Genomic DNA, 17,394 nt, shown 5'->3' on the forward strand with positions numbered 1-17,394 from the left:
CGTTTGCAGCGCGCAACTGATCCGCGGTTGTACCACAAACACAGCATTTATTCATTATTATTTTCATTTCAAATCCAAAAGTTGTTACTGAACATGGCTTGTCAGAATTGCAATTCTCTTTGTTTACACTTTCATAGATGTCACGTTTTAACGTAGTTCATTTAAACAACGTTTTATTCAATTCATTACTTTATATTTATATAGCCTATATAACTTTATATAGCCTATAGCCTACTTTAGCTCACACAAGTGGCAAAACATTGAAATATAACTTATAGCCTATAAACATTTTAAATTAGAAACTTACAATAGAAACAGCCGACTCTCGTCTTCTCTTTCGTTTTTAAAGGTCCCATTCCGCATTATCCCATTGTTCAAACTTTAGTTAGTGTATAATGTTACTGTTAGAGCATAAATAATACCTGTAAAATTATAAAGCTCAAAGTTCAATGCCAAGCGAGATATTTTATTTAACAGAAGTTCCCTTTCAAAGCCTACAGCGAACGGCTGGCTTGGACTACATCCTGGTACTTCCTTCTTTAATTACGTCAGTAGAGCAGTAGAACAGACTAACCTCCGCCCACAAAGAAACGCGAAAAAGGGGGCGCGGTCTTGTTGCTGTCCCACGTGGAGAAGCGGACGTGTCGCGTGGAGAAAAGGAACTGTTGCGTTGAGTGTGTTTATCGCCATGTCGTCGAGACGCTGTTATTTTCATCCAGGAGTCAAATCACCTTTGTTTGGCTTTCCCAGGGACGCTGTAGAGATTATTGAACGCATACATCTCCCCGTTAAGAGGCGTGACCTTTCCAACATGCGCTAAGCTGCTGTCGAATCACAACACAGGAACTGCTGGCACCTGCGCTAAGCTGCGGTCGAATTACAACACGGTAAGCGCTTGCACAATCAGAACTCGTTACGTATTTCTGAAGGAGGGACTTCATAGAAAGAGGAAATCACCAGCCGTTTTTAGGACAGTGAAAACAGGTACACAGATAAGTACATTGTATGAAAAATACTGTGTTTTTTTACACGCGAAACATGAACACATGTTATATTGCACACTGTAAACACAATCAAAGCTTCAAAAAAACACGAAGAACGGGACCTTTAAACCCATTTAAAAGCAGGTCATAAAGACCTTTTTGTTTTTCCACCTCCAGGAACGTACGTGCTCTTCATTATTTCAATTTTTTTAACCTAAATGCCAGGTAAGGTGTCGTTTCCTTGCTTTACCCGAGAAAAAAAAGCCATGTGTTGACTTTGAAACAGAGTATATTTTAAATGACATACATCTGTGGTAAAATTACTAGATTTTCGTGTCAGTACATGTTTATTTTAAAGCGAACATTGTGCTGTCACTTTAATTACGCAATGCAGCACAGCAAAAAATAGACTCAGTACGGAAACGATCGCCGGACTGCTGCAGACGCAACGCACCTGGAACGGACTGACGGACAGCATCCGCGCGCAGTGTGAAAGCTGTAATCCGTTAACATGGGTACGGAAAAAAATACGCACCGCATACGCACTGCAAACGGAGTATGTGTGAAACGGGCGTCAGTCCACTTTCACGGGTAGAAGGTTGGAAAAACACGGGTTACGGGTTGCCTGGAACGCGGCATTATTTGCTGTCTTTACGTGTTCACTTGAGCGTGATTGGTCAATCTGAACGTCATCTAGAAATCTGGCCAATGACAACTGTGCGCGCCTTCTACCGATCAGATTTGAAAATGCACCCGTTGCCGTTGGAGTGCTCTGCTCGCGCGCGCGGCAATTCTAATCTGCAACAGGACTGCTTCGTCGGTCCATTAATGGCATCACATGGATCATTTTACATCTGTTAAAATCTTATTTTGGACGAATTTTGATTGTGGGATGTCGACTGAGAACGAAAAACATGGATATGAACAGACATTTAAGTTACCAATGGCGGACAACAGACGGCAAAGGTAAATAAATCCCTTTATATTTTTTCTACTGTCACATCAACATATAACTGTGCATTAAACTAAGTGCATTAAAGTTATATGCTAATCGCGAATAACTTGCATATTCTGTTTCTGTGTTTTGTTATGTTGTAATACTGTTAAGCTAGGACTGGGCACAATGATGATGATGATAGTGACTATCCAATACTGCACACAATTATCTCAAAATCCCTGTCATGTGAGGTATTCACTTGATTTAAACAGTCAGTTATGTTTGAAGTAACGTTATGTGGCGTTCACACCGGACGCGATTCGCGCTAATCGCGCGAAGGTGGACGCGTGTACATTTTGAGTTTACTCGCGCGAATCGCGCGTGAAATTCGCGCGAATCGCGTGTGACATTCACTGCACAACAGATGCGAATTCGCGTCATGGGCGGGGCTTCCGCCAGCAGCTCGTCTCGTTGAGAAATGGCTGACATGGGCTGTGTTTACATGTCTTTTTTTTTGTTCATATCTACTGTTAATGTGTGACAAAACGTAGTTTTAAGACTTTTTCAGTCGATAATGTAGTTGTTTAAAGCTCAAATCTGTGGTTTATTTACATAAACAGTGCCTATTTGAACATTTTATCTGCCGTTGTCGGAGCTGTGAGCTCCAGCGGACAGCGCGCTCAGCGCACGTGAAAGCCGGCGAGGGCAACCTTTCCTCGGCCAGTCCTTCTGCCGTCTCCCGCTGGCTCTGATGTCTCTGTGGTGTGTCTCGAGCTATAATTCGTCTTGTAACGGCCGATCTTTGGTCTCATGGATCTATAATTTGTTCCCTGGCAAATCGTTTAGGCTGAGGGCAAAGATAAGTTTCATTACTTTATATTTTTTGGCTATAACTGTACGTTGCAGTTGTAACGTTAGCCTACTAGCACTGACTTTGAATGTTTGACTGCATTGTTGCTTTGTTTCATGTATAGCTTGTTATACATTACTGATACTTTTGTATTATTGATCATACATAAACTTGCATTTAACAAAAAGAGACTGGGTTGTGTTTCATGTAATTTAATGTTATCACAGTGATAATCATATTGTCTGAACCAGATATCAATATACAGATTTTCTCTTCATTGTTGTCACTACTAGAGCAAGCTCCTGATTGGTTAACGCGGCGCGAAATATCCGCCAAAGTTCAGATTTTTCAACTTGAGCGTTTCGCGCGATTCACGCGATTCGCGCGAATCGCGCGTTCAAAACGCTCAAGTCGCGTCCTTCTCGCCGCCTCAATCGCGCGAATCGCGCGAATCTCGCCGCCTCATTCGCGCGAATCGCGCCGCAGAATGCCATTTCGCGTCTCTGCATTGACTTAACATGTAAATCACTCGCGCGAATCGCGTCCGGTGTGAACGCACCATTATGTGGCGTTCACACCGGACGCGATTCGCGCGAATAATTCGCGCTGATCGCGCGAAGGTGGACGCGTGTACATTTTGAGTTTACTCGCGCGAATCGCGCGTGAAATTCGCGCGAATCGCGTGTGACATTCACTGCACAACAGATGCGAATTCGCGTCATGGGCGGGGCTTCCGCCAGCAGCTCGTCTCGTTGAGAAATGGCTGACATGGGCTGTGTTTACATGTCTTTTTTTTTGTTCATATCTACTGTTAATGTGTGACAAAACGTAGTTTTAAGACTTTTTCAGTCGATAATGTAGTTGTTTAAAGCTCAAATCTGTGGTTTATTTACATAAACAGTGCCTATTTGAACATGTGATCTGCCGTTGTCGGAGCTGTGAGCTCCAGTGGACAGCGCGCTCAGCGCACGTGAAAGCCGGCGAGGGCAACCTTTCCTCGGCCAGTCCTTCTGCCGTCTCCCGCTGGCTCTGATGTCTCTGTGGCGTGTGTCTCGAGCTATAATTCGTCTTGTAACGGCCGATCTTTGGTCTCATGGATCTATAATTTGTTCCCTGGCAAATCGTTTAGGCTGAGGGCAAAGATAAGTTTCATTACTTTATATTTTTAGGCTATAACTGTACGTTGCAGTTGTAACGTTAGCCTACTAGCACTGACTCTGAATGTTTGACTGCATTGTTGCTTTGTTTCATGTATAGCTTGTTATACATTACTGATACTTTTGTATTATTGATCATACATAAACTTGCATTTAACAAAAAGAGACTGGGTTGTGTTTCATGTAATTTAATGTTATCACAGTGATAATCATATTGTCTGAACCAGATATCAATATACATATTTTCTCTTCATTGTTGTCACTACTAGAGCAAGCTCCTGATTGGTTAACGCGGCGCGAAATATCCGCCAAAGTTCAGATTTTTCAACTTGAGCGTTTCGCGCGATTCACGCGATTCGCGCGAATCGCGCGTTCAAAACGCTCAAGTCGCGTCCTTCTCGCCGCCTCAATCGCGCGAATCGCGCCGCCTCATTCGCGCGAATCGCGCCGCAGAATGCCATTTCGCGTCTCTGCATTGACTTAACATGTAAATCACTCGCGCGAATCGCGCGAATCGCGTCCGGTGTGAACGCACCATTAGAGTTAAACAGTTCAAGTTAACGTGGGGAATCCTGGATGCGTGTGCTTTCGTTCTTAAAGGGGCAGCAGCTTATTAAACTGCCGTCTCATAATTTGAATCAAACAAAAAAAGACTAGAGAAGACCTTCTGCGTTTTTAAGAATCAAGTGATATTAATGTATAGAATGTCATACAGTGAAGACTAAGCAGTATTATTCTGTAGTATTTCTTAATAAAATATCTATAAAATAACTATACTGTGATATTGTTATTGTGAAATAAAATTTCTCATGTATGTAGAATAATATGGTCATAATGCCCATCCCTACTGTCAGCTAGTTTTAAGATCAAGCTTGTCATAAAAGTAAAGGAGATTTGGAATGAGTAATCGGAGAACACTGTCATGTACACTCATTCAACAGAGAGGACAGGAATCCACCATCCTTGGACTCTGAAGAATTACAGGCAAACCAGGATTTTGGATCTACTGTGAAGTTTTTGTATGGACCTGGTGAGTACATTTTGCAAGTCCATGTCTCTGTCAGTAAGTTGATAATTAATATTAATGTTTTTATCAAATAAATTAATATTCATTTGTGTGTGTGTATGTTTCTTCCCCCCTTATGATCCTGAAGTTTTGGGAATGAAAATCTGCCACATGATCTTCAGAGGAAGTGAGTATTCATGTCATATCCAACATTAATACTGTTACGGTACGTACCTTCTTGAGTTTAAAAGCATAGCTCACTCAAAATGAAAACTCCCTCATCGTTTTCTCACCCTCATATCTTATCAAACTTGTATGACTTTCTTCTGTGAAACAAAATATTTTGAATAATGTTGGTAACCAAGCTACATTGGACCAAATTTTATACATAATAATTACCAATAACCATCTCAAAGCTGAGCGGACTCTGTGTTCATATAGCCAGAATATCTCAATGTCAAATGCTGTTTAAAGGAAAGGTACAAAAACTCCCTTTTTAAGGACTTTTCAGTGAATCAATGTCTTTTTCTTTCTTTCTTTTACAGATCTAGCTGATTATTGGAGATTTGGAAAAGGATTGCTCATTATCTGCTGTGTCTGTCCCTTCTTGTGCAGAATCATGGACCTGTTGTATGTTTGGATTTATATTTCTTATAACACTATATAGCTTGGATTCTGAATTAAAAGGTAAATGTTTGTTCACATATATTATCAGAGCTATATGGAGCCCTCGGGGGTCAGTTGAATATAGAGGAAAAGAACAAACTTATTTGGAAAATACAAAGTAAATACAAAACAGTAAATGGCACAATTTGTTATTTTGTTATAAGGTGAAATCATGACCTCATCATGATATTAGTAACCCTAACTTACAAAATAAATGCAATTTTTAGTTTTTCAATTCCTCCTGGGGGCTCTGAAGAATTTGTTTACATAAATTTACATCACAATAATACAAGTTTTAGAATCAATAGTGAATCCGTGACAATCTTGTAAATGTATCAGTTTTATACTTTTTTTTTTTTCAGTTTGAAATTTTATTCAACTTTAAAAATTTGATGAAACTGTTCCGCTGTTATCTGTTTTTGAAATGTATTATGTATTGTATTGTTTACAGACTGTATTTGTCTTCCAAAATAAAACAAAATAACTGTTTTTCTGCAGAATTTTTAGTACTGTCACTTTATTTAAGATTTTTGATCATAATAATCTTGGAAAAATCAGTTTTACACTGTTAAAAAATGGTAAATGACTGGCAGCTACGGCTGCCAAACAAAAACCGTAAAATTAAAGTAAAATATCTTAATTTAAACAAGGAAAAATCAGTAAAATAACAGTTTAAAACTGTATAAAAAATGGTAAATGACTGGCAGCTACGGCTGCCAAACAAAAACCGTAAAATTAAAGTAAAATATCTTAATTTAAACAAGGGAAAAAAATCTGTAAAATAACTGTTTTTCACTAAAACTTTTAATGCAATGCATTCTGGGTGCATCATGCGAAACTCATCCATGGCTCCCATAATGCATTGCGGCATGAAGCGTGTCACCATGGTTGAGATTCATAGGCTGATTCTTGATGTCTGTGTGTGAGTAAATCTCACAGGAGGTCAAAGTACTCAACATACAATTTATTTTATAACTTATTCAGCCTTTCTGATTAAAACCGTGCTGGATATCAATTGCCTCAATTTTAAGTTTGAGTCACATGTTTTTAAGTAAACAAACTCAACATATTTGACTACCGTGTACTTAAAGCAATGCCAACACAAAGCAATAAAAATTTAGTTTTGTTAACATAAAATGGTGTGGTTGTGTACTTATTTTTTAAAGTTCTGTGAAAACTGAAAACTTTGTTATAATAACTGAAAATAATTGAGTTGCCTTAACAGAAAACTGTAAGTCATATTAACTGCAAATATTTGAGTTGAGCTAAATGAGCACTTTAATTTAACTGTTATCAAAAGGTACAAGTAGCAGGTAATCCAACCTTTTAAGTTCTGGAAAATTGTGACTTAAGTTATCCAACTTAAAAAATGTGAGGCAATCGATTGCCTCAATTTTTTTGAGTTCTGGGAACTTATTCGGGTTTACAGTGTGTGATAAAAGCTTCAGCAATTAAACGCAACATGAACATTTGATACCTTCACATGCCTACTACCAAGGTTTTTACATTTTGCAATGTTATAACTGTTGAAATTAAACCCATATAGATTACCCTGACTTTTCCTAAATGTGTGTATATTTTGTTTTAATATTGTTTTTTTATTTAAATTACAAAAGAGTTCTGAGTATTTCTACCTAGAATGGCCATTGACGGTCAAATTGACTGCACACATTACAGAAGGCGTACGTTGCGTATTATTTCAGTTTGCTAGTTTTCCTCACCAATGAAGATGTGTCACTCACTGTTGCCTAGCAACTTTCTAGTTGTTTTTACCGTATATGCTATTACTAAGCTAAAACGTAGCTTTACCTTTGAAATGTCAGCAAGAAAGTGATTGTCTGGTTTTAGCCTTGCTTCAGAGCCTTGATGATGCTGGTGGGTGCATAGGATTGTTTCCGATTTGTGTGATCCATACAGTTCCAATAACTCCAGAGTGCTGTAAAGTCCAAATTTATTGAAAAACGATAAAGATAGATCTAATAATTTCCATTATTCACAACATGTTTTCATCTAACTATATATATTCTTATTCAGTCCATATTTGTTGGCATTTAGACTTTCAAAAACACAATTTTTACTGGGATGAAAAAAAACTTTGCTCTCCCGCTTGCCATACAAAGCGAGGTAGATCTAGTAGCTCTTACACAATTATAGATTATTAAAAAAAATGTAATATGTAGACCTATCTGTGTCCATTTGGCACTCTGTGCTCCATTTAATCCATGTTGTTCGATATTATTCAAATTGAGGATTTTGACACTTTTTACGGTGATGCCGTCATAAAATATGATGACAGACATATAAAGCTTAATTCTTAAACCTCAAAAGAAGCTTTGAATGTAAATATGACATGAAAATTTTTTTATTCGGTGCAGTCAAGTACGAATGGCCATTCTAGTAGTTATAGAATTCCGGTGGTTCTAGTGTTAAGGGCAGATGATAATAGAGGAGAGACAGAGAGACACTAAATTCTGTCGTCTTATTGTTCAGAAACATTTCAGGTATACATGTTTCACCATCCTCTCCACTTGGGCTCTGTACTTAGTGTAATTTGTTGCTGTGCAAAGTTGGAGTGTAATTTAAACTCCTGACGAAGGCTCAATGACACTGAACAAACAAGCAAATAAGTGAAAAAGACTTAAAAAAAAACGGGGGGAAAGGCAAGACAGACAGAGAGAAGGCAGTGAGAGAAAGGACAGAAAGAGAGAGAGGGATGTGTGAGACGGTAAACATAGAGCGATCGAGACAGACAGATGGAGAAGGCCCAGACACCACATTCTCACACAGCACCGAGCGAAAGCTGCAGGGGTCAGACAACCGTCTGACATCTTAAAAACTAACAAAATAATATGTCTATAAAACTGTCACATGCTGAATCTGTACTGTACTTCATCCGTGCCTGCTTTACAGTCTTTACTGCACAGCAAAGTCTTACAATACTAAAGAGTAGCTAAAGATAGTCAAACAAGTGGACAGATATGCATCTGTGGCTATACTGCTGTTTATTAGAATGGGATCTCGCTTGTATTGCCCAAAATTGAGAAGTAATAAAAGCTAACAGCAATAGACAGACAAATGAGCCGTGTGGCCACAGAAAACTTTAGAGCTGCCTGTCTTTACTTTCAGAGTGTCTGTCAGAGTTGATGAAAACTCATTCTGCAACTGATGTTCTTCAAATTAGCAGATAAGATGTCTGCTTGTCACAGCTTTTTGGACTATTATGAGTCATGTCTAGTAACGATATGTAAAGAGAGTTCCTAGTGACTGGTATAATGCTGATACATATATGTTTCAGAAAAAGTGTTAAACTGTTAAAAAATTATTGATTATTAATATTAATTCATTAAGTTATGTATTTTAATCGATTTTAAAATGTAATTTATTTCTGTGATGGCAAAGCAGAATTTTTCAGCATCATTACACCAGTTTTCAGAGTCACATCATCCTTCAGAAATTATTATTTCTAATGTGCTGATTTGCTTTTCAAGAAACATTTCTAATTATCATCAGTGTTCAAAAAAGTTTTGCTGTTTAATAATTTTGTGGAAACCGTGATACTTTTCAGGAGTCTTTAATGAACAAAGTTCCAAAGAATAATCTTTTGTAACATTATAAATATCTTTACTGTCACTTTTGATCAAATTATTGCATCCCCCTCTGTCTTCATTGTGTATTAATCATAGGGAAAAAGGCTGAATTTAAATGAACAGTCACTGAATGCATAAGTCATAATGGCCAAAATCACCCGATTAATAGGCGTGATATATATCAATCAGCATAAAAGTGCAACTTTACGAAGGTCTCTCCTAAATGAAGTGGATGACACTTCAGGGCAGGCAGAGCTGTGGGTCTGAGTCTAAGAGAGCAGCAAAGAGGCGGCACATACTCTGAGAAGCTTCTTTACGTCAGCAAGAGTAACAAGACAACCCACATTACAGATTTCCACAGGCACTGAATGTTGGAAAGCACTGTATCATGCACTCATATACATACTTTTTACATTAAATTGGAAATGTTCACTTTGTTTAACACCTTGTCCATACATTAAGGAAGAATGTATGAAAGCTTATTTTAACAGAAAATACACAGTAGTTTGGCGCACTAAAATCATTCCCAAAAAAAAAAAAAAAAAACAAGTTTTTGGAGTACTCTAACCTGTATATGCTCAACAAAAACAGCAAAAAATGTGTGCAGTAAACATGAGGAAAGATAAAAAGCTTCCCTTAAACTTCTCCTAAATGTCAGACTCCTGTTAAAAACAGCTAAACAGTAGCATAGAGAGGAACGCAACTCAAACCGGTTTGACCAGAGGGGCAGAAGTCTTAGAGCACTATGTGAAGGCGTAAGATAGGCACACACATATACACACAAATACACGCAGTATTAAATGAAAATAAAACTTAAGCAACAGGTGATGTGAAATGAAACTAATAAACATTCATTACTAGTCCTCCTGTTTTGACTAATCAGGTAGTCATATCTCATTTTAAGAGACTAGATTGTAAGACAAACTGTTTTATTTGCAACTGAAATAGCAATATGTAACTGAAACTTGTTTTTAAAAGACAGACATCATCTCTGGATCAATATCCAAATCACAAGACTAACTAATAAGTCTAATTTGCCACATAAACCTTATATAAAAAAACATGAGTGGCCCATCAATATATAATGGTACAGAATAACTTTGTCCACTCACACAACACTATAAAAGTCAAAAAGGTGAATTCTCTGGACCTTGAATACTCCCACTATTTGACATTTACGATTAATTGAGGGACAAAACCTCATTTTACTTCTGTGACAGTTGCAGGAAGGAAGTGCACATTTAAAGATGACAGAGAGTACAACATGTAAATGTCAGAGAGTCAGGTTTTTTGTTTAAAGGAAATAAGACAGCAATATGATGAGCAGACTGGCGAAAGCAGGGGTTGTAATCTACTTTGCTTAATGTGAACCGTGCATTCACTAGAAAATCCAACTGGACCTTGATCCTCTGAATTTACTGAGCGTGTGTGTATGTGCGTGCATGCGAGTTATTCGGACTTTGAATGCCAGTGTGTCTGACAAGGATAGCAACTGCAAAATAACTGCTGCTCTGAGTCGCCACTGATTCACAGACGACTTTACAATAAAGATAAAGTATAATCAGTTTAAGTTATGAAAACAATGTAGTATTTTTAGTACGTTGTGATGAACTTATCACTGCAGGTTGTGACTTGAGATTTTACTTTAAAACTTAAACTTAAGTTTAACTCTGCAGGTTTTCTTTTTACAGTAGTTTTAAGCAAATGTTCAAAAAACAAGACAAACGACTTTATTCACACACTGAGACATAAAAACACCGTCCCCCAATCCCCCCACTGCCATTTTCCAGCATGTGAATTTGTTCCATGACCTTAATCAGATGACAAATAAAATCATCTACTGTGTCAAAGATATTCAATGTCAATTTACCAACAAATCAAAATCCATTTACAAGCCATGTCTAATTCAACAGTGAAGTGAAAGTGCAACTTTATACACAAATGAGCATGTAAAAATCATCATTATATTATATGAATACTTTGTTTTCATTCATTTAACCTGTCACAATAATTTCAGTTACAACTTCATCAGCAGTTAAATTAAAAGTGGTCGAAAAGTGCAATGAACAGGCTGTCACTTTGATTTTACCTAAAAATAAAAATAAAAAACTTTCCAGTTACAGTTACACTAGGGCCCAACATCATGTTTTATGCTTTTTAAAAAATAGTGTAAAGTGTCTGTCTGGTTCTGGAGTGGACCTCTGTCCCAGAGCTGGACTATAGACAATTGGATCTGTATCTTTAATATCAGTAAAACAAATCGAATACATAAACATTTAGAAACATCAAGATGTTTAATTTGATATGTATGAAGACTCGGTTCGGCTACGGAGAGGTTCTGCCTTGGGTTGCGACATGCCTCTGAACTTTCCGAAGATCACACCGACCGCCAGACAACAATGCACGAATACATGTATGACTGTTGCCTCTGCAATGTGTAACATCAGTGACGCCGCAGCGTTTCCACGCCACTTACATGATCTCAGTTATTTATGAATAAGCCGCACGCTTACCTCGTCTACTTCAAGTGGAGGAATAAATTGAAGCATCGGGATGGATCTTTGTTTTATTGTAGACAGTCGGTACCGATAAAACTCTCCCAGCTGATGAGGAAGGTCGGCAGTGAGTTTGTGGAGAGAGAAAGAGAGAGAGGGAGATAGATAGATAGATAGAAAAGGACGGGAGAGGGAGACTATCCGCGAGCCCGAGTCGGTCACTATGACCGACAATCGCCTTCGAAAGCGAATGACGTCGAGTGAGACTTGTGCTCGACTACACAGAGCCTGGCCTCGGAAAAGTCCAACCCCTACACACGCAAGCACTCCCTCCACGCGTCCACCCACTAACTCCAGGGCTGTGTCTCAAAACCTAGCGTGCTGCCTACCTAGATAGCGTCACGGGCGCATTGCGAGACACTTGCGTGAGTTGAACCGCCGCCGAATGGGTTACATGAAGCAGGCAGCGCAATAGGTTTCGAGACGCAGCCTTTGTCTCTCTATATAGCAACTAGGCAGTAACAATAAGACTGACAAAAGTTGTAATCTAGCTAGCCTACATCTCCTTTTTTCTTCTGAACTTAACCAGGGCCGAAGCTCTTAAAATATGATGTAGGTTTTGGTCAGTCAAAGGAGGTGCTTAGTCTGCAGAAAATGTTAATGACAACTTCAGGAGGTCAAACTACATTTCATAGGAGTGGTTTTATTTGATTTTCTATGAGTGTAGCTATTTTTACTTTAATTTGTGACAGTTTAAAACACATATTTGTGTGATTTTAGCAATTTTCTTTACACAAACATGACATAAATAAATACAAAAAACATAAGAATGGGTAGGTGGCAATTTAAGCTTAAATTAAAGGTAGCTATAGTTGACCCAAAAATGAAAATTCCTCAAGTTGTTCCGAACCTGTATGCATTTTATTTCTTCTGCTGAACACAAAAGATATTTTGAAGAATATGGGTAACCAAGCAGTTGATGGACCCCATTGTCTTTCATTGTAAAATACTACTATGGGGTCCAGTCAACTGTTTGGTCAAAATATAATTTGTGCTCAGTAGAAGAAATAAATTAATTCTGGTTGGGAACAACTTGAGGGTAACTAAATGATGACAATGATGAATTTTCATTTTGGGTGAACTATCCCTTTAAACCGTAGTTTTGCTAGAAGGCCTGTAATCAGTACAGGCTAGCTAGCAAAGGACATGACTTGTTTGATCATTTTTACTTTGGTAAAAGGGCTGAAGGTTGAGCATGTAGAATGCAGTCAACATGACAGTCTATTAAAGGGATAGTTCACCCAAAAACAACATTTTTATGTTTATCTGCTTACCCCCAGAGCATCCAAGATGTAGGTGTCTTTGTTTCTTCAGTAGAACACAAATGAAGATTTTTAACTTCAACCGTTGCTGTGTGATAGTCGTATAATGCATGTCAATGGGGATATTTTAGAGTATGGAGCAATGAGAGTAAAAACACATAGACATACGAATCCTTATTAAACCAAGCGGCTCGTGGCGACACATTGATGTCTTAAGACACGAAACGATCGGTTTCTTTGAGAAACCGAACAGTAATTGTTATTTTTTAACCTCTTATCAGACGAACGTCATCTAGTATTCCCAGCGTCATAACTTCCGGCGAATAAGGTCAAAATACTGGCGCAATTAAAGATATATACACGTATATGCCTCATTCGACCGCTCCGCGCAGGCACTAATGAGGAATCTATGTATATATCTATGATCGCGCCGGTATTTTGTATGTATTTTGACCTTATTCGCCGGAAGTGATGGCGTGGGGACGGCTGATCCAGAGCCATAGAAAAAAATGAAATGCATTTTTAAATATGGATATTTTTCTTACACAAACGCATCGATTCGCTTCAGAAGGCCTTTATTAACACCCGGAGCCGCGTGGAGCACGTTATTTGACAGACAGATGCATTTTTTATGGACTTCAAAAACAGAGCAACTATTACTGCTATTATAATGCTTGGATTAGCCAGAACATTTTTAATATAACTCAGATTTTATTCGTCTGAACAAAGAATCTCATATACTTGAGGGTGAGTAAATCATGGGCTAATTTTCATTTTTGGGTGAACTATCCCTTTAAGGCAGAGAACATGAAATTAGATTATTTACTTGTCTTCCCCACCATGCAAGTTGAAATTATGTGGTTTCACATACAATTTTTTTGTAATAGGGGTGAAATCATGCTGTAAAATGTGGGAAACAGCTTAATATTGCATTTTGATCATTAAAATTTGTTTCAATTTTCAACAGATGCTTTAATGCTTTTAAGTCGCGATGATATCAAAGTGTACTGTCATGCAAATGGTTAAGGCTGATAAAAGAAAATGTTCTTCAGTAGATTTCATGTAATGAAAATGGTTTCTTTGTGAAGAGAGCAATATGCATGCTTGACTCCAGTTCACAACAGCTGCATACTGTAAGACCTCACTGATGATGCTCTTACAGAGGCCTCAAGCTATCAAACTGCCACCACATGGCAAGGACAAGCACTGCATGGCTCATGACCACCTTATGTATTCCTGTACATTAGAACTCCAGCTGTATATTAACAGACCATTAAATAATAGCCTGCATGTTTCAGATTTATAATAAACAGCTTAAATGCAGAAAGCATTTTCACAAATGTGTTGCCAACATCATGCCTTGTATAAGCTCAAATGTCAATTCTGTCAGGAGGGTTACATGCAACATCAAAGAGAACATATATCTGATGCAAAAAGTCCTCCTTTATGCAAAAGTTTAAAACTGCCTAAATGATTGCTTCGCCAGATATAAATACACATAATTTTAAACTGGACACAAGATGACATGAGATCATAAAAGTGGCACACTTGTTTTAAGCAATGCATCATCTAAGAATAAAATGCTTCACTGTCTGCTCTTATTTTTAGACATGATCCACTGTATTTATGTGGCAATTAAGTATTATTTCCAAAATAAATACGCAATCCAAAACACATAAATAAACTCCCTGAGGGAACAAACCAACACCGTTTGCACTGTTCAGCAATGCAGTGTGATTTATTGCGACCACTGCAATAACACAGGGCATGTATCCATATGTGCTCCGTTCATTTACCATTGCCAGTGCATTTTGTAATGAGGCATTATGATGGGCACAACACCCACCGATTTTAAGTCCAGACAGTTTAGGATGTTGCCTGTTCGAAAGTTAAAAAGCCTTGGATATTGTACAAACAACAACAACAGTGAAAAACTTTATTAAAGAGGACCTATTATGCCCTTTTACAAAGGCTTGATTTTGTTTTTGGGGTTTACTAGAATAGGTGAATGGTCAAAAAACACACATTTAAAATATTTCACATTGTTGCATTACCTCTTTTCCAGTCTGTCTGTAATGCTCTGTTTAGTTCTATGAAGCCCCTCCTTTCAAAAGTGCTTTGATTTCAAAACACACTTTTTGCGAATGCCTTGGGCGGGAATTATTTAAATGAGGAATATTGTGACGTGTACGGTCCCGGAAAGAAAACTGAAGACTATAATTGAGGCATTTCAGGGAGTTCAGAAACAGTGCTTACTAGTGAATAAATCTCTTTAGAGTGGGCTTTTTCATGCTCAAACAGTAACACTGAAGAAAGTTGAAAATGTATAAAGCATATAGGTCCTCTTTCAACATCTAAAGCCACGTACACATCTTACACTATAGCTATACAGCCCTCAGATAGCACAGAAACATCACTGGAGTAGATGTGAGACAAAAAAAAGCAGCGGTGTGAATCCATGTTCCCGTGCCTATCTCTGAGTTGTTATAAATGAGGAGGAGAGTGCTGAGCAGAAGGGTGGTTCTAAATAAAGATTTCAGGTCAAAAACAGGAAATGGCTCAGTGAGCAGTCGAGGTAGGACGGAGAAGTGCTGGCCGCTGGGCGGCATCTACAACATCGCCTTTGTTCCCCCACACTATAAGCAAGGAAACGCAGCCCGTCCCATTTCTCTCTCTCCCCCTCTGTCTCTCTTTCTCCCCTCCCTTTCTCTCTCGCTGTCTTTCTATCCCTCCGGATCTCTCCTGCCTTCCTTTATGAAGCCTGTCTTATACATTGTGACAGTGTGATCAGTTGTTGTGGGAACATCTCAACAATTGCTCCTTCAGCAGGAGCACTGAACATGTCACGAACAGTGTGGGCATCCGTTCAAAAAACATATGAGTCACTACCAAATAATGAGCAACTGCTTTATTTCCTGGACTAATCCTACTATGATGTGCAAGTCTTTCATATTTAAGATGAGAAACAAAACACACACAAATATGTACACTGTAAAAAATAAAGAGGTACATAATTTTAACGGTAAAAAATGCTACAGTAAAAACCTGTTAATTGGTTAACAGTAAGTTCCCTTACTCTATACAGTACAAAAAAACCTAATACATCTAATGGGACATTTGATGTAATTTTACAGTAACATTGTTAAATTAAATTACAGTTTTTGCAAGTGAAAAAGAAATTGACATACCCAGAATTCCCTGCGCGAAACTTCAAATAACAATTTCTTCTAAGTTTTTTTCTTATCAGTTATTGGTTTTATGTTACATCTTATGTTGTTACATTCGTTTTTATTACATTATTTTAGTGTCATGTGTTACCATGATTGTGTTTTGTATTTGTGTGCATGACAAACTTCATATTAATATTTACCTCAGCTTGTGGAAAAGCTTGTGATGAGCTTTGATTCAAAAGGCTTTTTTCAGGCTCTCTCATTACCACCTGTGTTTTTTGGTGGTTCTATGTTTATTATAAAGGTATATAAAACATAACTAGTACTTAAGAAGGTTGGCATTTAAACAATATATCAGTTAATGAAATACAGGTTTTTACTAATTCTATTTATTCTGTAAAACCTAAAATGTTGTTAACGTATATTTTTAACGATACATTTGTAACCACAGCTGTCAGGTTTTTACTGTAAATTTCACAGTTTTTTTTAATTTATTTTTATACAGGGTGTTAACAAGTATTAAGGGATAATTCACCCAAAAGTGAAAACTTTATATAATTCTTCTGTAGAACAAAAAATAAGCAATTTTGAAGATCAGTTTTTGTCCATATAATGAAAGTCAATGGGGTCCAAAACAACACTGGACCTCAACTGACTTTCCTTACGTATAATAATTAAAATTAAAAAATAAAAATAAAAAAACTTCTGTATGGTTCCACAGAAGGTTTGGGGCTTTCGCACTGGAGGAATGTTTTAATAGTTCCTTTAACTATTGGGGGAAGTACCTGCATTTTGACGTGTTTGCAAGGCGAGAGTTAGTTATAGGAATGCCTTAAGGCTGATTCTCAATTCGAAAAACGCAAAGAACGGACTTGCGTTCTCGTGGAGACCGGTCTTGCCAGGTTACCTTGAAAGAACAAACTCAGAAGGACGCATAGACACAGAACGTATCCTTGCGAGAATTGAGATGCGCTCTTGTTGCTCAACAGACTGTCCATATTATAAGTAGCATCCAATGCACAACACAACATAACTTTCTACTGGTGAAAGTTCCTACTGGTGGTGCGAATGCAACCAGGAAAATGGCCATATAGGGATAAATTTTGTTCTTGGGGGACCGCCCTTGTGGCTAGTTCCTACCCAGTATGAAAGCCCCTAAAAACAGGTTTGGAACAACATGAGGGTGAGTAAATAATGCCAGAATTTAAATGTATGTGTGTA

General features: G+C 37.9%; 1 protein-coding gene across 2 annotated transcripts in view; it reads right to left on the bottom strand.

Annotated features, from left to right (window-relative positions):
• Nucleotides 1–17,394, bottom strand: part of sertad2b (SERTA domain containing 2b) — a 61,856-nt gene that overhangs the window by 14,846 nt on the left and 29,616 nt on the right. The window contains exon 1 of one of the 2 annotated variants that reach the window (XM_079843204.1): nt 11,700–11,943. The exons of the other annotated variant lie outside the window; for it this stretch is intronic. The gene's annotated coding sequence lies outside the window, so the exon portion shown is untranslated. Of the gene's footprint in view, nt 1–11,699; nt 11,944–17,394 lie in introns of those variants that run through there. 2 annotated transcript variants of the gene reach the window in all.

This window comes from Gobio gobio (assembly GCF_949357685.1).
Source record: "Gobio gobio genome assembly, chromosome: 18".
Classification (NCBI taxonomy): domain Eukaryota; kingdom Metazoa; phylum Chordata; class Actinopteri; order Cypriniformes; family Gobionidae; genus Gobio; species Gobio gobio.